Source organism: Sturnira hondurensis, unplaced genomic scaffold, assembly GCF_014824575.4.
Source record: "Sturnira hondurensis isolate 20B ecotype Veracruz unplaced genomic scaffold, ASM1482457v3 Scaffold0012467, whole genome shotgun sequence".
NCBI classification, from domain to species: Eukaryota; Metazoa; Chordata; class Mammalia; order Chiroptera; family Phyllostomidae; genus Sturnira; species Sturnira hondurensis.
The window spans coordinates 259,527-283,604 of NW_028085098.1; the positions used below are offsets into that span (position 1 = coordinate 259,527).

The window sequence follows — 24,078 nt, forward strand, 5'->3', positions numbered from 1 at the left end:
TACACAGCATAGCGATTAGACATTTATATACCTTCCGAAGTACTCCCTCCGATGAGTTTAGTACTCATCTGACAACGTACACAGCGATTACAATACTGTTGGCTCTCTGCCATACATGGTACTTTACATCCAGAGGGACCTTTTTAAAAGACCATTCAGTATTCCTTATGCACTAGAGAAGGGCGTGCAGGTTGTACTTGCAGCTCTGTGGCTTACCTATATCCTCATGGTCCTGTCGCTGGTCTACCCCTGGGCCAGCCCCAGACTGGGGGCGGGGGGCTGAGACCCCGAGATTCCTCTGCGGAAGCCATTCTTCCTTTCCTCTGCCCACCACTTCTCAGCACCTAGCTGATTCAGTGCACTGGGGGGACACAACACAGCCACCCTTCACAGATAGGAACTGCAGGTGCGCGCCCATGTGCAGCAGGCGAGGTGAACGACACTTGCAGATGCCACTTTTGCAGCGCTGGTGAGCATATGCACACAAATGCATGCTAAGTATTGATGTGGCAGGAAATATTTTGTCTCAAAGGAAGCCTGGGTCTCCTAGTGCCAACTCGCCGGATCAGCTGGGCCTGGTTTCTTCTAGTTCTTCAGGTCTGTGTCCCTCTGCGACAGAAAACCTCCCCTGCTGTCAGAGATGAAGGGTGGCCTGTCTGGAGAACACTTGTCCATTGGCAAGATTGCTTTTTTCTTCTTTGTCCACCAACCAAGTGCCTGTGAACTTTGGGTATGCAACTGCCCCTCCTCTGCTTCCTGCTCCTTCCACACACACTCCCCCAGCCTTCTGGTTTGAAGAGATGCACTACCAGCCCGAAAGAAGCCTGTTCCCTTCCCTCTCCAGGGCCTGCTGCCTCCACATCTGGTTCTTCTAAAGGAGCAGTAGGGCTGTGACACCCAGGTCTGATCTTTTGGGGACAAGGGTGATCCCTGGGGAAGCCAACCCCGCTCCGGATGGTTAAGATGACATGGGTTTTGTTCAAAGCTGCCCAGGAACACTGTGAGGTTATTTGGAGAGGCCCACTGTTGTACAACCCCCATTTTCTGGACGAGGGAACTGGGAGGTCAAGTCAGTTGCCTAAGGTCACACAGTGGGTAATGGGGATTGGGAAGTACAAACCGGAGAGAGCAGGCCCTCAGAGGCTGGCCTGGGCCAAGGTGCCTGGGGGAGAGAGGCTGACTGGCACCAGGAATAGGAAAGCATCAAGAAGGAAATTATGTCAGTCACAGAAAGAGAAACCCACTGAAACAACAGAGCAACACTGAAGTCCGCAAAGCACCCGGAAAATAAAAACTCGCCCTCCAGACTGTTGTTCCTTAACTACACATTCACATTTGTTCTCCACAACCTCTGCTAAATTATACAACTGCCTTCCAAACAACAACAAAAACGTTAGTAGAAAGGACTGATACGCCCTAAGGGGGTGGAAAAGTGGAGGCGAGAAGGGGCGCATCGTTAACCGGCCACAGAAAGACACTCTGAAAGTTCTAATTATTGGAGTCTGGGAATAGGCAACAATGGCCCCACGACCAGGGTGGCTGCTCCCGCAGGCCAGAGCCTGGGCGGCACCCTGTGCATGTCAATGACACAGTCGCATGTGCGGTGGGGACAGCGCATTGAAAGAGCTGCGGTGATGCGGAGCAGGGGAGGACGAGAGAGGGCATAGCTCCCGATGTGTTTACCTCCTCTGCTGATGGGATATTGACTTTTCCCACCAGGTTGGTTAGAAAGGGGACTATTTATACTGCCACACAGCAGAGTTAGAATGACAACCAGCATCACTTGGTGCTCTTCTTCATAAAAGACAACTGCGATCACCGGCATCTGCCACAGCCAGTCGATACGGCCGGCACCATTCCACGCCAGTGTGAGATGCAGATAAAAGCTCCCACTTGCTTCCCCAATGAGAACGTAATCAATAATGTATGGAAGGTCTTCTAGGAAACCACTGCACGAGCTGTCGCAGGCCATGGGGTGCGGAGCTGAGGGGGAAAGGGCTCACCCCTTCTTTGTGTTTTTTTTCTCTGCCCCACTTGAGGCCCCTAGGCCACCCACATTAGGCTTCACACGGAAACTGTCACCCCATTTCCTTTAATGCTCCACCCACTACTTTAGAACTCAAGGGTTTAAAAATACCGGTGTTAAATGGTGGAAACCAATAAATGTAGCCAGTCAAACCTCGTTCCTTCTGCCTGGTTTGGGGAGTCGGTAAAGGAGCCATGGCCATAGGCCCTGCAGGTCAGCTGTCTGAGAACAAAGATTCCAAGAGGCCATTAGGAAAGAGGCCTCGAAGATTTGCAGCCATCCCAGCCTGGCGGCTGTCACTGTCTCAACAAGCAGTGCGCGCGCACACACACACACACACACACACCCCAAACTTCACAGAGACAGGGAAAGGAAAGGCTCTTCCTACAAACAAGCATATCAGCAAAATACACCTCGTGGACCTTAGTATCATGGGAAGTCATTCACCTTAATACACCTGCAACTCGAATCCACTTGTCCTGGGAACCTCATTTGAGGACACGTATCTACTGCTTATTTACTCTGGTCACGTTGAGGCCTTAGGGTCATATGCTAATTACCAAAAATATCCTGTCCCCAACCGATAAAAAAAAAAAACAACAATGAAAAACAAGTCAGCCTAGATATTAATTATTCAGCCAATGTTTTATCAGACAATAAAATGAACTGCTAATTTAAAAGTGGGTTTCTACTGATTAGAATCTAAACCCTGAAAACATGCAAAGTACAGTATTTTCTATATGAAATGAAGTAGGCCATCATCTGCGGGTTGAACTTGCCTTAAATATTGCTTTTCAAAGTCAACTGATCAAATGAAATGTTAGAAGTATTTGAAACAAAAGAGTAACTCCTCGCATCTGAGGAAACTGTCTCTACTTTGGATATTCTGTCTGTGTCGGTAAAACAAGAATCTCTTTTACACTTGACTCTTTGTAAAACCCTTTCTGGACTTAAAGAAACACACTGAAATACAAACCAGGAGGCAAAGATGTTTTAACACTGCCTACTGGTTATTTTATTTTAATTAAGGCAGGCTTAGGCACACAGGCAGCAGCCGTCTCTGCTCTGAATATCTGTTTCATTTATTTCCGTGCAAAGGTATCAAACAACAGTCAGTTATAATTGATTCTGTCAGGTGTTATACAGTCAGTCATAATTGTCTCTGTGTAGAGGTGTGTCAATTTACTATATCTGAATTAAATATTCTGTCAATTATGAAATCAGGTAATAATTTCAGTCAGTTTTTTAATTGCATGGCTTCCCACCATACAGTTCTCAGCTTTCCCACCTTTTCTAATCTGTAGCCTCCCTCCCTCAATGCAACATGAGCTCTGTGTAAGGGGTAGAATGCAGGAAGCTTCAGGAATTTGGGGGGAAAAAACCCTCTTTGTGGTTTCAAACCATTCAACCTACATACAGAGCTGTCAGAGCCTCTGGCCTGGCTGTCTTTCTCCTGAGCATCAATCAATAACCCCGTTGGGGCTATGCACAGTATCCGAGAGACCTCAAGTGACATCAATGTTTCCAAGACAAGCACATTCAGGGCCCCCAATCAAATGACAAGTAGATAAACATTTTTCGACCGAAAGAAGAACTAAAAAACACCATCTTCCATTCGATTCTGACTTAGAAAAACTTTACAAGGCACAATGCCAGGCACACACAGCGTGCGATGCATTTATCGACCAGCCAACTGCCTGGAGGACCATTGTTGCCTGTCAGATCCCATCTTGGACGCTAAAGTATATCTAAGGCTGAAGAATCTCTCTGTTACTCCACTAGCCAGTTCCATTCCTACTTAAACAATTATATTCGGTTTTCTTTTTCTCCTCTTTTTTGTTGATACCAAAATACGGCCTCCAAACAGAATAAAATATCCATGGTTTGGCTCTAGTGCTCTATAGGCTAAATACTCTGACAAGTATTTAGAAGTGAGATTAGAATTCTCGCCCCCATTGGTCTGGTTCATGTTCAATAAACACAGGCTTCCTGCAGCCTGGCGGGGGTGAACAGTGACCCTTCCACGCTCCCAGCGACTGGAGGTGCTGCAGGGCCCCACCACCAGGAAGGGCTGGTCACTGGAAGTTTGGGGAAGAGCAAGGGGTGATGGGAGAAGGGCGGAGACAGGGCAAGCCAATGTGAAGAATGCCCGTGTCTAGAGTGAAAATTAGAAGGGGAAGTGGTGCTCCTTACCTTATTTCACTGGAGAAAGAGTCACCTTGAAAGAGATAAAAAAATGTCCTTTCAACTGGGTGAAGTGATTCTATCAGGGTTGGGTCTGGGGTGTTTATATTTGTCATGTCGGAAGAAAATTGCCCGTGCAGCCCCCTTGCTGAGGTTATAAAAAGTACTGTCAACCACACTGGACAGAATTTGGGGGGGGGGTGCAGAGAGGGGAAAAAACACATTGTGCAGGATCATTAAGCACTGTTGTATAAATAAAGTTAGAAGATCAAACGAAAGAGGGGACTTGGGTTAAATGCTGGAAGACAAGCTTAAATAAAGTTCTAAGAAAAAAGCAAGGCACGCTGTAATTCCAAGAACCTATTACTTCAGACAATTTACTTCAAAAAATAAAATCAGAATGGTAAATGATTACCCAAAAGCAATCATGTCATCATCACTGAGAGATGGAATAAAATAATTTTTTGTGAAGTGGCTGAATGAGAGCAACTTAAAAGCCACGGAGCCTGTCAGAAGCACATTATTTCTTTTTACACCCCGTTTCCCAATTCATCTCAGTGCTGCTGACTAACCTCGGCTCCCAGCAGGTGGAGCATTTAAAATAAATAGCATTTCCTACAAAACGCGCTCCAACTGCCCCATGACAGACGCTTCCAATTCCCGGCCAGCCACTGGATCAGCTTCAGCGGTATCTAACAAGGTGTAAATACAATAACAAGCATGTAATTAAGTGAGCATGATGAAGTTAATGGAGATAATTCATTCCATTTTGGGCTTATGAATATTCTATTAGATGTTATCAGGCAGCTGGAATAGCTGTTAATTTAATCATCATTCAGACCAGCAAAATGTTCTTTGTGCGAGCATAATTGCAGAGAATGAATAATTGATTTGACAATTGTACCAGTGGATTTCAAACAGTTCTGTGCGCTCTCAGAGCAGGAAGGGAGGAGAAGTGGAATACTCAAAGCACTGAAGAGGTGGCAGAGAAGCCAGCCTGTAAATTGAACATTATCAGGACACAGATAAAGGACAATTTTTATTTTATCAATGCAACACAATTACATTACAGTGCGCTAGTAATCATTCTGCCCACACTTTAAAAAGGGAAATAAATTACTCTTCATGGGAAAGGACAAAAAGAAATATCAAAACCATTTAGGATCCATTGATATTGGATATTTAATTTTTTGCATTATATTTTATTATAGGAAATATCAAGCTGTGTTTGAAATTGCTGGCACATTTAACTCTGTTACCTGCAATCAGGTACACAGATTGTATTTTACACGTATCTGATTACAATGACTTTATTGCAATTTTTTAAAAACTACCTTAATGTTTAAAAAGGGTCATTACTGTGGCATACGAGAGTACTGTACACTTTACCAGAGCTCAGTTCTGGATGCATCGAGCAAAAGTTTATTTTCCAAATGGTTCTATGATATTGCACCTGCACAGAAAAGTAGCAACAGAACATTGACTTTCAAGCAGATTCCAATGTGAAACTAAGTTTTATGAAGGATAAACTCTACCAAAGGCCTAGGGTTGTACGTTACTGCCCCAGTAGAAAACATGTCACTTTCCCCCCAGGCCCCTGGGATGGCTACAGCTGCAATTTGCCAACATCCTTCATTGCACTCCATTCCACAAGCGTGTAATTTAATCAAAGTCAATTGGATAGATAGCAAGCACAGTGGAATTTGATGTGAGCGCTATTTTATAATACCCATGAAGTCATGAGAAAATGGAAATATTCTAAATATCTGAATGTCTGATCAATGTTCAGTGACAGACAAGAACCAGGAAGACTGACCCCAGGGCAAGCAGGGCTCAAAGCAGGGGTTGGCAGGTGGGAAAGTAGAATCACCTGGGAAGTTTGGTTTTCAAAATAGCCATTTGATTTTCACCACTCAACTCCATTCTCATAGGTTTTTGTGGTGAAAAGGGGAGGGGGGAGAAATGTGTGTGTTTGCTTGCTTTTTATTTTTATTTACTTTTTAAAAGATTTTATTTATTTTTAGAGAGGGGGAGGAGGGGGAGAAAGAGAAAGAGAGAGAGAGAGAGAGACACTGATAAAAGAGAGAAACATTGGCCGGTTGCCTCTGGTGTGCACCCTGACAAGGGACTGAACCTACAACTCAGGTGTGCACTGACCGGGGATGGAACCTGTGACCTTTCCCTTTGTGGCACGACACCCAACCTAACGAGCCACACTGGACAGGCCTGTATGCATGCTTTTAAAACATTCCCAGATTCTGATAAGTTTACACCTCCCCCAACAAGAACCAGAACTATAAAACTTACAGGTATGTCCAATTTCAATGATGTCACAGCCTTACAGCGTCAAAATAACATTTCCCATCAATACCATTCACCCCAAAGACTCCAGCTGTTCAGCCCTGACCAGTGTAGTTCAGTTGGTTGGGCATCGTCCCAAAGGTCGCCATTTTGATTCCTGGTCTGAGCACATGCCTGGGTTGTGGGCCAGGTCCCTGGTTGGGAATGTGTGAGAGGCAACCGCACATTGATGTTTCTCTCACATCAAATGTTTCTCTCCCTGTCTTTCTCCCTCCCTTTCCCTCTCACTAAGAATAAATACTCTTTAAAAGAGAAAAACTCTAGTTGTTCAAAGGTTTGTGTCTGTCAAAAATATCCAAGAAGTATACACAATTGCTTTACTGTTCACATACCATTTCTAATCTTGATGTTTAATTATCTTAATCTCCACTTACACAGTGTCTAAACCTAGATGCATTAAAAAATCCAGACTGACTAATATGCTACTTGGTGACATGCACTACCCATGGGATCTGGAAATCATTTACCCTGGACAGTTAGCAGGGTGTGGGTGTGGGCCAACACACTGGGCGGGGGGGGGGGGGGGGGGNGGGGGGGGGGGGGGGGGGGGGGGGGGGGGGGGGGGGGGGGGGGGGGGGCGGAGAGCAGACAGGGGAGGTGTCTCTGCATTAAGACAGGTGTGTCTGCATTAAGAGCAGTCACTATAGATGGGAAGGTGGTATTGGCTTCAGAATTAGAAATTCTGGACTCATTTTCTGGGCTCTTATCTCTGAATGTCAGGCCTGTGCTTATTTTCCTTCGCTTTTTAAAATTTATTTTAGAGAGAGGGGAAGGGAGGGAGAGAGACAGGAAGAGAAACATCCATGTGAGGAACACTGATTGGTTGCCTTCCATACGTGCCCCAACCTTGGGACCGAACCCACAACCCAGGCACGTGCCCAGACTGGGACGGTGCCCAACCAACTGAGCCACACTGGCCAGAGCTATTGTCCTTCACTTTTTAATGAACGAGTAGGTTGAAGGGTTAGTGTGCCCAGGCAGTGTCTGGGATCAAGTTAATGCTCAACAAATGATAATTATTGACAACGATGGCAACAGATAGGGGGTAAAAGCTATGGTCTAGTGTTTATGGTCATTTTTCAAAAGTGGGAGAAGACATAGCCCTTAGGGCATAGCAAATCTGCATAACCACACCCCAGTCTGGGCCAAAGGCTGTGTCACCAGCAAAGCTCTTGTCCTCTAGAGGACACAGGCAAAAAAAAAGAACATGGGCCTTCCTGTGGTTGCTACTTAATCCTGTGGTTGTCTTCCTTTCTCATCAGCCTCCTGTTCTCACAGCCTGTGCCACTGGGAAAGGGAGACCTCAGATCTATGTGAATGGTTGGAACTATGGTTGGGCCATAGGTGGACATCTTAGAAACTGCCTATCAGGGAGGGCCACCACTCAGGACAAATGGCTGGAACACAGGAAAACAGGTTTTGTAAAGCAATATTTACCAAACAAGTTGGTAAATATAGTATTTATATAGTAAATACTATATATAAATATAAATATATAAATATAATATTTATATATTTACGATATAAATACTATATTTGCCAACTTGTTTGTGTATATATATATTACAAAAAGCTCACTGACTCGATGTGGGATGCCTAAGAGATGGGGAAAGACCTGAGTCCTTAAAAAATCTGAGAGAAACCAGAAAAAGAAAGTCAAAGGTCTATTTTTAAATGACAGCTCACCAGCAAACTCATTACTCAAGGAGAATATATGAAGGCCAATTCTGTACCAGGTACATTTTTTGGCTGCTCTGGAATTAATGTTTATGGAAAATGGATATGGTTTTGGATTTCTGACTCATCAGATACAAACTAAATATTAAGCAATCCAGCCACTTAGAAAACCAACCATGGAGTCCGAAATACCAGTGTTTTCAGGATATCAGGCTTAGCAACCTTTACCTTCTTGAATTCTATGAACTGATATGCTGCACTCTCTCTGGGATGAGGTCTTCCATTAAGCCAATGTGATTTTGTCTCTTGGAAACATGAAGTTCGTGGTGTATTCCTTTCCAGGAGATATCAGTGATGCTCTTAAGTCAGATTCTCATCAGAATTGACCATATATCTTGAAACCTTAACTGATTGATCATCAAAATGGCCAGTGTCCCTCTTTGCGAACTCTCCTACTTGACCAAAGACTCCAGGGTTGTCCAGGGGAGGTAACAAGTGGCAGCACCCCACCCTAGTTAGCTGTTTTAATACTGACTCCCCCTTCTCCACTGTAACTAACAGCAAGGCTCGAGGGGAACAGACTGTCCCATGGAAGGAGCACGTTCTTACAGAAAAGCTGGAGGCTTCTGAGAGACAAGGCAGCCTAAGCTAAGCCACTAATAAATACAAGCTGAGTGGAATTTAAATTCCCTCTATAAAATTGAGCAAGTATTTGGAAAGGCTGACCTAAACACTACTGAAGAAGGCTTTCTGTCGAAACAGATGGCCCCTTTAGGTTCCTTCCTTACAAGCATGGCCAAGCACTGATCATACTGGCTGACTGCCAAATGGGGGGTTATTTACTAGGAAGTAGTGAAGAAATAGTTGGCGGTATTTTTACACCTTTCATTATTACAGCAAGGGTTAGAAAACTATGGCCTGAAGGCCAGCTCCAGGTTGCCACTTGTTTTATTGGAACACAGCCATGCCCACTTGTTTCTCTATTGTCTGCGGTCAGTCCCAATTATGAAGGTGAATATCTGTATTGGAGACGGTCTGGTTCTCAAAGCTGAAAATATTTACTATGTGACCTTTTAAAGTTTTCTAAAAAAAAAAAGATTTTATTTATTTATTGTTAGAGAGAGGGAAAGGGAGGGAGAAGCAGAGGGAGAGAAACATCCATGTGTAGTTGCCTCTCACATGCCCCCAAGTGGCGGGGGAACCTGGCCTGCAACCCAGGCATGTGCCCTGACTGGGAATCAAACCAGTGACTCTTTGGTTTGCAGGCCAGTGCTCAAATCTACTCAGCCACACGAGCAAGGGCAGTATCTGACCCTTTAGAGAGGAAAAAAAAATACCTGCCAATTCCTGATATAAAGAGGGGTAAGCACATACACGTTCTATTATTTCAGCCTAACAACAATCCCATCAGTTAAACACAAGAGATGCTATAACCAAGATGAAGCAGAACCAGAAGGCTTTTTGCAAGACCATATGTCTTTTCTCCAGGGGTGTCCAACCTTCTGGCGTCTCCGGGCCACATAGGAAGAAGAAGAGTTGTCTTGGGCCACATATTCAATACATTGTGACATGTGATCACAAAAAACATCTCATCATGTTTTAAGTAAATCTAAGATTTTGTGTTGGGCTGCAGGTTGGACACCCTGACTGTGGAGAGGGACACCCAGAGAAACTCTTGTTCTCCTACTCCCCAGCCTGCACAATTTAGCTTTAAAAATGCACAAGTCCTAGCCCTGGCTGGTGTAGCTCAGTGGATTGAGTGCGGGCCTGCGAACCACACAATGGAGGTTCGATTCCCAGTCAGGGCACATGCCTGGGTTGCAGGCCAGGTCCCAGCAGGGGACTCACGAGAGGCAACCATACATTGATATTTCTCCCCTTCTCTCCTCTCCCTCTCTAAAGATAAATAAATAAAATCTTTAAAAAAAAATGCACAAGTCCTCTTCGGCACTTTTATAAGATTTTCCATCTTTGGCCCGGACAGCTGAAAGTCTTTTGAATTTTAGCCAATGTTGACCGAGGATGCTAGAATGCACATTTTCATTTTCTCCCCTGTGTCAAACGTTGATTCTCGGGCCTGTAAGGCAAAACATACGTGTTCAAATGTGTCCCAATAAAAACCTGAATCCTTATTTCATTTCTTGCTCTGGCTCTTTTTGGATGAAAGACAAATGATATTGGAGAGGAAAAGATGGCACAGGCACACTGGGAAATATTCCATTGAACATTTTAGATTCTTCTCAAATAAGTGCATAAAACTCTTGTGGTAAAACTTAAGGAAACTGAGGCCCTGGCTGGTGTAGCTCAGTGGATTGAGCACAGGCCTGCGAACCAGAGGATCGCGGTTCGATTCCCAGTCAGGGCACATGCCTGGGTTGCAGGCCAGTTCCCTGCAGGCCAACTCCCAGCAGGGGACGCACAAAAGGCAACCATACATTGATGTTTCTCTCCCTCTCCCCTTCCCCTTTAAAGGTAAATAAATAAAATCTTAAAAAAAAAAACCTTAAGGAAACTGTTTTTGTCCGGTACTTTTAAAAAATGGCCTCTATCAAGGTATTCTTTTGAGAGAATCTGTTAGTAGGTAGGAAAACTCACCACCTCTATATCTCTAAGTTTAATATGCACACATAGCTACCAAGAAAGAACGTTCTGTATTTTTACTATCATAATCCTCAATGTATATTTTCTAATGCTGAGTCCAAAGGTAATTGCAAAACGGGTCTTATTGATTTGCAAATTGTTGCTATCCATTTAAAGCTATGTCACATTTACAACTCAATGATTAAAAGGGAAAGTGGTGTGCTTTTTACGTGGTACAGTTCTTGATTAAGTCACTGAATTCTCGGAAGCCTCTGACCTTGTTAAGCAGCCTCCCGGCCCTCATTTCCTTCACACTGCAGATGGAAGCAGGGAGTTGCGGGTGGGGGGAGGCAGGTAGTAGAAGATAAGACAGAATCACAGAATGTCTAAACCACAATTCCACAGGAAAAGCAAATGGTGCTGAGGAAGCTCTAACTGCTATCATGTATGTACCCCACCACGCAGGCAGTCTCCTTTCCATTTTAAGACAAGACCACTTACACACTCACACTGGACAGCATGCAACAGATTCATCTAGACGGCATTCGGGAGTGGGCTGTTTATGAATATTGACTGTATCATTATCAGAGCCTCTCCATACATGCTTTAGAAACCGAAAGAAAATATGGCTCTGAAATGGGCTTGAATATAAGCTCGGGAAACCAATATGATACCTGGGAAAGAACTCTGGAAAACCATAAGGCTGAGAACTCTGTAGTTAATAAATACTGACTGGTGGGGCACTAATCAATCAATCCTCATCTCTACCACCAAATGGCCATATGCCGCATGGGCAAATAACCGCTACGATTCGGTGAACCCACAGGAGAAGCATTTATTATTAACTCGCTCAACAAATATTTACTGAGTGCCTACTAGGTGCCAGATACTGTTCTAAGTTCTGGGGATACAGGAATGAACAAGACACACCAAAATGCCTGCCTTTATAAGGCTTGGAGTCTGATGATAGAATAGATATGGTCAATATAAGGAGAAAAATCCATGAAAGATAAACATTCTTTAGAAAAAAGGCAGTCCAGAAATCTGAGTGGTTTTTATTATTACTGCAATGCATCTAATAGATCACAATTCAATTATTTTGAGCACAGATTGTGGGTTATTTATGTAATTTTTAAAGCTGAAAATTCTGAGGAAATGGAGCAGGCTTGAAGTATAGTGTTACTACTGACCTCAAAATAGCATATCTGTTGGCCTTGAATTTAAAAATGCGGCTCACTCCAAAATACATCAAATACAACACATACAACTGCCATCTGTCCTACAGTCATAGTAGGAGTCCCTTTCATTCACAAGAAAAGCCAGTGGCGGGGGGAAGGGACTCGAGATGGAGAGAGGATAAATTCCATTTGTGCTATTAAAAAAAAGTAGAACGGTGAACCCAGCAGTTGAGAAGTGAAGATAAAAAGAAGAAAACAGTAATCTTGCTATAGAAACCAGAGAATTATGTTCTTGCTCTCCCCCCACTTTTTTTTTTTTTGCTTTCACATTGTACAAACTCTAGCACCCTGAACAACTCACTCTCCTGCTATTTCCAGCACTTTAAAGAAACTTTTCAACATTTCTGTTTGACACATTTTTCAACAGGGAGGTTTAGACAATAAGTAAACAGGTAGTGAAAGGCTATTTAGAGAGCTGGTCAGTGACAGTAATAATAAAGGGAAAAAAAACCCCACCAGAGCTGAACATCTATCCCATGTGCAGCAGCCACAGACGGCACCTGACCTCTGACAAACAGTTTTCAGAGTAATTTTAATGCTACTCTGGATTTAACTTGACTAACTGGTAGCAATTGAGCACATCTTTTTTTTTTTCTTTTTTTTTGTGGCAGCAGTTATCTAAAATGCTACAATAACAGCATCAAAAGTAGAGCGGTGGAAGATTGGTTTTCCATTGTGCTGCTGAACTGGCATAATGCCCACTTTAAAAGCAATTCGCTGCTCATCACTGAAATCTGGCAGACACGACACTAAATGCCTTGAGAGAGAGAGAGAGAAAAAAAAAGGGGACTTGAGAAGGGGGAACCCACTCCAACCACCACGCAAAGAGGGGAAAAAAAGAACGCCACAGATGATGAATCTGGGTAAGAAGAGAAAATTGCCTAATAAAAAGTTTAGCATTGCCTGCAGACTCCAACAGGCTGTACTTAATTTGTTAGAAGAAGATTTTGTCTACAGGTCTGTATTAGTAATAGCAGAACAAAACAAAAGCAAAATATATATTTATGTCTGTCTATTGTTCTGAGGAAGCAAAAACCTAGCGAGTTCTGTCAATCATTTGTCAAACATGTCTTCCCGGTTTTATTTACCACCAAATATAATGAGTAAATATGTGATAATAAAACTCTTCTTTTTACATGGACATGTACAATTTTTCCTCCTGCTAAATACAGGTAATGATTTAGGAAGCTTTCAAAATGTCTTTTTACTGTCAATAAAACTAATTCTATTCCCATTTTCCCATGGGAAAAAAAAAAGCTTTACAAACGAAAATTCAAATTAAAATTCTGATTATAGTGTAGTGTGACAACACCTGTATTTATAATTTTACTGTCAGCTAGCTTGTAGTGTTTAACAATAGCTCGAAGTAGAAAAATAATTGGAATTTGTCGGTAACATGCCAGATGACGGCACTGGGAGCTTTGCTACACTACAGCACATTTGGTTTGATGGCAAAATAACCTCACCGAGGTCTCTAAAATCAAAGGTTATCAGGGGTGGAGAGGAGCCGGTCCCTCAGGAAGGGGCCTTCTTCCTGAATTGGGGGAATCCAGAATTTGCATCTGGTAAGTAAAGACTGCTAGGACCCGGATGTGTGCGCCCCTCCCCTCCCCATATCCCCCCCCCCCAAGCCATGCAAATGGTAGCAACACAAACCAGTTTCTCAAGTTGCTCCAGGACAACAAAGACCAGATAAGTAAACCCAGATAAGGAAACCCTGTTGTTTCTAAATCAGACCGATGACTTCATTTAGCTCTGAACTTGGCAGAATCGGGCAGGACGGGGGATCCATCAGGTGACAAGAAGCACACTTGGGGGCAAACTAAAAAGCACCGAGATGGAACAGGGAAAGACCCTGGTAGCTGCCAAGGAAAAGCTCGCTTTCCATTTCTCAAAGGCTGCACAGCCAGGAGCGCTAGAGGTGTTTATTGTACTCCTTCATCTTCAATTACCACAGATAAATAATATAGGTACCCACACAGATGCCTAAGGCTCGCTATTTATCAAAAGCTTAAGAGAAAACTTATATATCCCACTTACACTTTTTCTGAAGCAATCTGGAGAAAAAAATTATTTAAAGCAGTGTTCTGCTGTCAACTTGGATCTTTCAAAACTCATAAACACATGCTAATCTCCACACACAACTCGCCTTACTCTAATCTACAAGTGAAAAGCCCATCTTTTTCATTATCTTAGAGATGAAAAAAAAAAGAAGCCACATACAAAAGAAAAACAGAATGACAGTGATGTTTTAGTTTACACTAGATATGGCAACACACACAAACTGTCAAAACTATGGAATGAAAAAAGCTGTTATCAAGCAACTGTCAAGAGAGTCCTCTGAGATTTGGAAATCTTGTGTTTATTGTAACTACTGCACATTACACAAAGAAAGAAACATCCCTCTCCTTGCTCTTGCTGCTAAATATCATGCAAGAGAACACAGGCTTCTCCCTCAGTATTTAGATTAATTTTTCCCCTTGTGTGTAATTCTGTGCCTGACAGAGCTGTGCTCCTCCTCTCAGCTTTTCCACAACATGGCCAAAGTTCAGAGGGAAACTTGAGGTTACCTCAAACATTATTACATTTTGAAAGCCATCACCGCCTCATTTCAAGTTGTTAACTGGTTGTCTATCTGTAAGAGTGGAATCTGTTAACATCAAAATGCATAGTCTTCACCTCAATGATTTTCCTGACTTAGTTCTGCAAAGAGAAACATATAGTTGAAAAGGCACGCACACTTACCATAACATGATTTGAATTTGTGACTCTCAAGAGATTGCCATCTCCCTGTTAATCATGCACACACAGAGAAACCCAAATTCCTAAAGGAAAATGGCCATCTTATATGGGGGAGAGAGGGGAAAATAGAGGGTCTAAAATCTTCCACAGTGCATGGATTTTGCAGGTCACTCCCCGGTCCCCAACTCAAGGGGCCAAATTCCCCTTGTAATCTAACCTGAATCGGTACATTTTACTGTACATGCTAGGGTGACATTTCCACTTAAACACAGCAGCGGCATCACTCTGTCTAACTTGGAATCCGTGCTCTGAGGACCCACTGCTGAGAGCCGCAGATGCCCCTTGGATGTAAGTGAAAGCATTCTTCCGGTGTTTCCACTTGGATTTTCCATGTTTCCTTCAAATGCAAAATACTCATTTTCTGGCATTTCTCTGGATGGAGACAAACTGGACAGCAGAACCCTTATTATTATAAGTGTAACTGCCTGGTTTCAGATGAACCGGGGGTCAAATCAAATCACAAAATACATCAGTGTGAAAAAAATGTTAGCAATGCATGGGCTGACACATAGAACACTAGTCTTAACTCTTGGCCAGAGAGATGGCACTGAATTTACTGTACATCTTGCTGGCACCCTTTCCTGTGTGGAGAGCTAATGAGAATATGGGCACACCAATGATGGATGCATGGGCCACCTCAGTGATGTCGAAAGCAAGGCAATGTGTCTTAAGTGGATCTTGGCTCTAAATAGGTAATGGCCACCCAATGCTTAGAACACACTTATTTTCGGTTTCAGTGACCTGGTATGACTCAGTCAGCATTAGAATAGGTCAAATTGTAACCCGAAGTACAGATGGTTTAACAGTGATGTCAGTTTCATAAAAATGAACATTCCTGTTTAGCAAAGAATATCTAAATTCCCCTAAAGGTCTTTTTTTGTTACATAAATTAACCCATTTATTACAGACTAGCAATGTTTCAAATTGTGGAGCCTCTACTGGTCTTTAGATGGCTTCAGTCTTCTGATGGCAGGCTTGACTGTGACATACAAGTGGTGCTGTGTAGGTCCATTTGCATGCAGGAGCCACAGAGCCAGATGCCCACTGCTCACCCCTTCACTGGTTTTGCCACAGAAGAAGCAAGTGTATTTGGTGTACTGGCTGATGTCAATTTTCTTCGTCATTTTCCTGGGGCAGGCACCATAACGGGTGCCGTATTTACCGACGATTCCGACTTTCTTGGTGCGTTGAGCCATTTTGCTGCAAAGGAGGTCGGATCCCAAGAGCTCTAAAGCTCTTATATAATCTTTTTATGATTTTAAAGTAGCCCTCAATTACTAATAAAGAGAAGAAGAGAAATATTGACATGTTTTATCACTTGGATTCTCTCATACTACTTTAGGGTAAGTGGCCAATTTACATTCTTTTTATGCAATGAAAATCAAGTTTTATTCTATTATCTTAATACCAACCAGTTCTCTGTTAATGAAAATTTGAGACAAACAGTTAAAAAAATTTGGCTGGTGTGGCTCCGTGGATTGAGCCTGGGCCAGCGAAGCAAAGGGCCGCTAGTTCGATCCCCAGTCAGGCCACATGCCTGGGTTGTGGGCCAGGTCCCCAGTGGGGGGCACTCAAGAGGCAACCAACCACACATTGATGTTTTTCTTCCTCTTTCTCCCTCCCTCCCTCCCTCCCTAAAAATAAGTAAACAAAATCTTACAAAAACAACTTTCCTCCTTAGTCTAATGATAGTTTGTCAAGTTTTATGCAGAAAAGGGAGCTAACTTGGTGAAGTTATGACAACTGGTCCACTGAAGAAGTTCTGGGCCATGTACAATGAAGTTGAGGACATCACTTTTAGATATTCACACAATTTATAAACCATTATCATTGTGCACGTAGCAGTTAAATTTAAAATGTGCTCTAGAGGTAGACTGTTTGGGGTTTGAATACTCATTGTGCCATCAACTTGGTTTGTTACCCTGAACAGGTTTCTTGACCTCTGTGTACCACCATTTCCTCATCTGTATGTAGGGGTAATAATAGTACCTAGTTCATAATGCGGTGGTGGGAACAAAATAAAAGACGGAACATGCTCACAGTAGTGCCTGGCACTTAGTGATCAGTAAATGTTAACTATTATTATTACTATTCACAGACTTAGTACTATTGGATAGTTCGAATTGTGGGGCTTATCTACAATCTACCCAAAAAAGTAAAAACAACAACAACGACCAACCAAACAAACAAGCAAACAAAAAAACCCTCTATTTTCTACCATTTGACTTAGGTGGAAGATGAGCTAATAGACCACTGCAAATCTCCTGTATTCAGTATTTTAAAGCTTTTGGATTTCATGATGGTACAAATAGTAGTGCACATTTAAGTGGACATTTCTTTATTAATGTTTAGTTGATTATAGAGGGAGGGAGGAAAGGAGAGAGAGCAAGAGAGAGAAACATCAATTTGTTGTTCCACTTATATATTCATTGGTTGAGACTTGCTCTGACCAGGGATTGAAACTATAACCTTGGTATATCGGGACAATACTCTAGTCAACCGACTGACCAGGCCAGGGCTCTTCCTTAATATTAATAAAGAAAAAAGAAGGAAGTTTTCCTTACAAATACATATTTTTTGAATTCCTAGGACATACATTTGGACAAAATTAAAAAATGCACGAATAAGTCTACAGTGCAAACCCTCAAACTTCTGGTTCAAGATGGCACACTAAACATATATATATTTAGCTCTGTAAGCTCCTAAATCTCCACTGAAATTATAGTAAAGGATTTCTTAAAAGAAATAATAAACTTCAAGGAAGAGGGTAATAGGAGTGGGAACACCAAAGGCAAAACCTAGAAAGCATATAGGGCCAAGATGGAGGTGTAGGTGGAAACACTGTGCTTCCTCGCACAACCAAGTTTAAAGACAACAAAGTTTTAGTAACAAAAACGCTACCAAAACACAGAAAATTGAACTGTACGAAAGTCCGACAACAACAACAATGAATCATTCAGCCAGACCGGTAAGAGGGATGGAGTCAGGAGCTGGTGGAGCAGGTTCGCACAGAAAAAGGTGGCCGGACCGACCCAGGAGCGCAAGCGGCGGTTGGTGGATCCCAGGTGTGGGGTGGCAACAGGTGGACCCAGTGAGGGTGCAAGGCAGCTGGCTGACTGAGGTCACACATTTGTGCAGACAAACCAGGCAGAGGAGCGAGCAGTGAGATAGACCACGCAACCTAGGGCCCCAGCGATGGGAATTAAAGCCGAAAAGCACCAATTGAAGAAACTTTCATGGTCAAGGTGCCGGGAGAAACTCCCAGGTTCACAGAGAGTTTGCTGGAGAGACCCACAGGGTCCTGGAGGGTGCACAGGCCCACACATCTTGGAACCAGCACCAGAAGGGCCCAATTTTGCCCTGGCTGGTGTAGCTCAGTGGATTGAGCTCGGGCCTGCAAACCACACAATCGTGGTTCGATTCCCAGTCAGGGCACATGGGTTGCAGGCCAGTTCCCAGTGGGGGACTCACGAGAAGCAACCATGCATTGATATTTCTCTCCTTCTCTCTCCTTCCCTTCCCCTCTAAAGATAAATAAATAAAATCTTTTTTTTTTTTTAAAGAAGGGCCCAATTTGCTTGCGGGAAGCAGCAGAGGGGACCCAAATCCGAGAGAGCAGAAGAAATGCCATTGCCCCTCTTTGACCCCGCCCCCACATACAGCATCACAACCCAGTGATTGGGTCGCTCCACCCTGGTGAACACCTAAGGCTCTGCCCCTCATATGTAACAGGCGTGAACAGACCAAAACACTATGGCTCAAACACAAGAACAAATCAAAGCCCCAGAGCCAATACTTCTAAGTGACCAAGAGATAGCGAACCTATTGATGCACAGTTCAAAATACTGGTGATCAGGATGCTCACAAAACTGGTTGATTTTAGTCACAAATTAGAGGAACAAATGAAGGATAAACTAAGTGAAATGAGGGAAATGCACAGGAAACCAATAGTGATGGGAAGGAAACTGGGATTCAAATCAATGGAGTGGACCAGAAGGAAGAAAAAAATGACCAAACAGAAAACAATGAAGAAACAAGAATTGAAAAAAATTAGGAGAGGCTTAGGAACCTCCAGGACATCTTTAAACATTCCAACATCAGAATTATAGGGGTACCAGAAGGGGAAGAGGAACAGCCACAAGTGGAAAACTTATCTGAACAAATAATAAAGGAGAACTTCCCCAATCTGGCAAAGGAAATAGACTTCTAGGAAGTCCAGGAAGCTCAGAGAGTCCCAAAGAAGTTGGACCCAAGAAGGAACACACCAAGGCACATCATAATTACACTAGCCAAGATGAAAATGAAGGAGAGAATCCTAGAAGCAGCAAGAGATAAGGGGACAGTCACCTCCAAAGGAGTTCCCATCAGACTGTCAGTGGATTTCTCAAAAGAGACCTTACAGGCAAGAAGGGGCTGGAAAGAAGTATTCCAAGTCATGAAATCCAAAGACCTATAGCCAAGGTTGCTCTATCCAGCAAAGCTTTCATTTAGAATGGAAGGGCAAATAAAGTGCTTCTCAGATAAGGTCAAATTCAAGGAGTTCCTCATCACCAAGCCCTTATTATATGAAATGTTAAAGGGACTTATATAAGAAAAAGAAGATTAAAAATATAAACAGTGAAAGGACAGCAAACTCACAGTTATTAACAACCACACCTAAAACAAAAACAAAATAAAAGGACAGCTAGATCAGGAGTAGAACCACAGAAATGGAGGTCACATGGAGGGTTAGCAATAGGGGAGTGGGAGGAGGAGAAGGTGGGGAGAAGGTACAGAGAATAAGTAGCATAGATGGTAGGTAGAAAATAGGGGGGAGGGCAAGAATAGTAGGGGAGATACAGAATCTAAAGGACTTGTGGCACATGGACATGAACTAAAGGGAGGGGGAATGGTAGGGGAGGGGGTGTGCAGGGTGGAAGGGAATGAATGGGGGAGAAATGAGACAACTGTAATGGCATAATCAATAAAATATATTTTTAAAAAACCTAGAAAGCAGAGGACAAGAGGTAATTTATGTAACAGATCTTAGGAAGCTGGATTCTAAGCTGGCAGTGGGCAGGGCTGAAAAGGAACCTGGTTTACCCCACAGAACTCCCAAGGGTTCATGCATCAGTGCCTCAAGGTATCTCTGGAAGAACAGGCAAAGGGAGGCCTTAGAAGATGGTTGAACTATGTTTCAGGAACAGACCCCAGACCCCTACCTATCTCCACTCTGGAGGAAGGCTTATTCTCTGGTGCACATCCCTGAAATGAGGTGCACACCCTGCATTCTCATGTTGAGACCTCGAGTTCCCTTCCCCGCCAGATACTGGCAGCCAGGTGGATCCCACCCCCAACCCCAGGGAGGAGATTAGAAAAGTCTTTTGTGCGGAATCTGACCAGCCTCATGAGAAAATACCTCAAGTAACTGACAGATTGCATCCCTGAAATAACACTCCAGGAATTAGAAAAGGGTCTTAGAAATTAAAAGCATAATAACAGAAAAAATTTTAACTGGGAATGAAGAGGAGGTAAAGAAAGAATAAATTCAAGAAAATTCCCCCAAACTCTCCACCAAATGGTCAACACTATGAATGAAAACTGCACTCAGCCCTGGCTAGTGTGGCTCAGTGGATTGGGCACCAGCCTGCAAACCAAAGAGTTGCTGGTTCGATTCCCAGTCAGGGCACATGCCTGGGTTGCAGGCCAGGTCCCCAGTAGGGGGTACGTGAGAGGCAACCACACATGGATGTTTCCCTCCCTCTCTTTCTCCTTCCCTCCTCCTCTCTCTAAAAATAAAGAAATAAAGTCTTAAAAAAGAAAACTGTGCCCAGACCAACACACCATCGTGAAGGCATCCGTGATTGGGTGCAAAGGCAATCCTATGCCTTTCTAAAAAGGAACAAGCAATTCAAGAAGGTCACATATAGAAAGGCTTGGGTATCACAAATGTTTCCCAAAAAAGGCAGTAGAACAATGTTTCCAAAATTGTGAAGGACACCAAGTTCCAGCTTATAATTCTGTCACTACGATTAAGTATGGGGGTGCATTAAGGACATTTTAAGGAAAGCAAGGTCTCGAAAACTTTATGTGCTATGGAAGCTTCTGGAAGAGGCACCCTACCTCTCCCCTAAAGAGGAAGGGTAAACAAAGATATCGAATCGAGGACAGAAGGAGTCGGAAGTGAGTGACATGTGAGGGCAATAGCCAGATGAGGGTAAGAGGCGATCTCCAGGAGAACAGCTGTGCATCAGGCCACGAGATCCATCAGCCCAAATACCAAATCTGTTTGAACTGGACTAAGTGCAGGTGTAGATAACCAGCAGCGAGGCTGGTATGTATATATAAATACTGACTACTGACCTGCCAGAATCGTGCTATACGTGCCTTATGAGCATGACGGGGGTGAGAGGAGGCGGGAGAGGTGCACATGTGTGGTGGGGGTGGCAGCAGGGTGCCAGATCCTCATCGTCCACTGCAGGAAATGACTGGATAATGCACTCTGCGCACGTCACTTAGAGATTAGGAGGTAGATACTAGGAAGAACAGCAGAATGAGTTACAAGCAGTTGTTTTGAGGTCTGGGGAATGGGAAAGGGACTGCTCTCTATAAGCAGCCATACTGAACTTTTGGTACTACTCAGACAATTTGGAAAGCTTTGCCAACTTGTAACAAGGGGCAGGAAAACCTTGGCTCTGTGAAAGTCTTCGGGTAACTGAATCTGCAGAGAAGGCTGGAGGTTATTCCATGAATTACGCGACGTTTAATAGGAAACCTTCCTAAAACATACTTCACGGGTGCTGAACTCTTTCCTGAAACCTTGAGTATTTATTATGAACACTGTTTATTGTGAGGATCTGAAGTTGCAGCTGCGCACAGAGGTGAGCAAGAAACAGAGTGATAACAGCGGCACCGGCACTTGATTTCTTAAAGCACTTCCTGATTTTGACTTGATTTTGGTTCGGATCCTTTCTCCAAAATGGCCTAGCGATGCTTTTCTGTAACTTTCTAGGGTAGAGCTTCTTAAGGATTCTTATACCAATGACCTGTTTGGCAGGCAGTTCACTAAAGCCACACCACTGACACCTCCTTAGAATGTTTATAAATACGTAAAATAAAACACGTCCTGGCTGGTATAGCTCAGTGGATTGAGCACGGACCTGCAAATCAAAGGGTTGCTGGTTCGATTCCCACTGAGGGCACATGCCTGGGCTGCGGGCCAGGTCCCCAGGAGGGGGTGTGTGAGAGGCAACCACACATGGATGTTTCTCCCTGCCTCTCTCTCCTTCCCTTCCCCTCTCTCTAAGTGTAAATAAATAAAATCTTTAAAAAATAAATAAAATAAATGAAACACCTAGGATTATAAAGGAAAGCAATTACACAGAAATATGTTTATCAGAATATTTACGAACAGCCCCCGGTTGGTGTGGCTCAGTGGATTGAGGGCTGGTCTGTGAACTGAAAGGTCGCCGGTTCAGTCCCCAGTCAGGGCACATGCTTGGGTTGTAGGCCCGGTCCCCAGTTGGGGGTATGTGAAGGGCCATCAATAGATGTTTCTCTCAAACACTGATGTTTCCTTTCCTCTCTTTCTCCCTCCCTGACTTGAGATTAAACCGGTGACCCTTTGGTTCACAGGCCCACGCTCAGTCCAGAGCTATACCAGCCAGGGCTGGTCCTTCAATACTTTTTTAGGCATGTAAAAGAGTCCCCAGACCAAAAGTGTATATACCACTGTTCCACAGCCAGGCAACACAGCTGCCTTCTTACAAAACTAGCCACCCAAAGACTGAGGCCCACTTTCCTTGTGCCCAGAAAACCACCACTACATTTACTTCTCCTAGTGGCCTTTGACTTGACAAAATACTGTTTAGGTGCAGGGTGGTCTAACTTGAGGCCCGCAGGCACCAGAGGATAGCTATGAATGCGGCCTAACATGAAATTGTCAATTTACCTTAAAACCTTTTTTTTCTTTTAGCTCATCAGTTTTCATTAGTGTTTGTGTATTTAATGTGTGGCCTAAGACAACTCTTCTTCCAGTGTGGCCCAGAGATGCCAAAAGGTTGGACACCACTGGTAGGGTTTCCTCAGCATTTAGGTCAGTGGCCCAACCCTTCCTAACCAGCTCATATTCCCATAGCCAGCTCACTAGCCCGAAGCTACGGTTTCTTAACCTACTGACACTGCGGCCTGGTAAGTCTGTGTGGTGGGGCTGTGCTGGGCGCACTATAGGATGCTCACCAGCATCCCTAGTCTCCACTCACTGGGTGCAGTAGCAAATATCCAGATTTTGTCAAATGTCTCCCGAGGGGACAAAACTACCCCATATCGGAACCACTGTCCAAAGTACACTCGCACAGGATAACCACCCCTATGTTAGTTAGACAGGCTCACTCTTCACAGCACTGATAAATATCAGGACTCCTCCTCAGGGTGAGAATTTTTCCCGTCATTTGATTGTTAAGTGACTTTAAAAAAAATTAAATACCCTGCGAATTAAATACCCAGACGATCGCGGTTCGATTCCCAGTCAGGGCACATGCCTGGGTTGCAGGCCAGTTCCCTGCAGGCCAACTCCCAGCAGGGGACGCACGAAAGGCAACCATACATTGATGTTTCTCTCCCTCTCTCCTTCCCTTCCCCTCCAAAGATAAATAAATAAAATATTAAAAAAAATTAAATACCCAATCACTTGGGTGGGTGGGAATTTAATGGAAAAGAAGAGAACCTGAGCAATGATGAACAGTGAGCTACTCAAGAGAATGTGAACCTAGGAAAGAATTGTTCAAACACTGAATTTATGACATCTCTGCTCTGAAAAGGGTCCATCAATAGACGAGTGGATAAAAAACTGTGGTACATATACACAATGGAATACTACGTGGCCACAAAAAAGAATGAAATCTTACCGTTGCAACAGCATAGATGGACCTAGAGGGTATTATGCTAAGTAAAATAAGTCAGAGAGAGGAAGACAAATGCCATATGATTTTACTTACATGTGCAATCCAAAGAACAATATAAATGAACAAACAAAACAGAAAGAGATTTCATAGATACAGTGAACAGACTGATGGTTACCAGATGGAATGGGGGTTGGAGGGCTGGGTGAAAAAGGTGAAGGGATTGAGAAGTACAGATTCCTAATTATAGAATAATCACAGGGATATAAAGTATAGCATTGGAAATACAATATTGTAATAACTATGTATGGTGCCAGGGGGTACTAGACTT

The 24,078-nt window shown here is 43.5% G+C and overlaps 1 protein-coding gene and 1 pseudogene across 2 annotated transcripts in view; both read right to left on the reverse strand.

Annotated features, from left to right (window-relative positions):
- The window catches only part of POLA1 (DNA polymerase alpha 1, catalytic subunit), a 300,925-nt gene that overhangs the window by 1,301 nt on the left and 275,546 nt on the right, over positions 1-24,078 (reverse strand). The window lies entirely within an intron of this gene.
- LOC118997063 (60S ribosomal protein L37a-like) lies at positions 15,751-16,100 on the reverse strand (annotated as a pseudogene).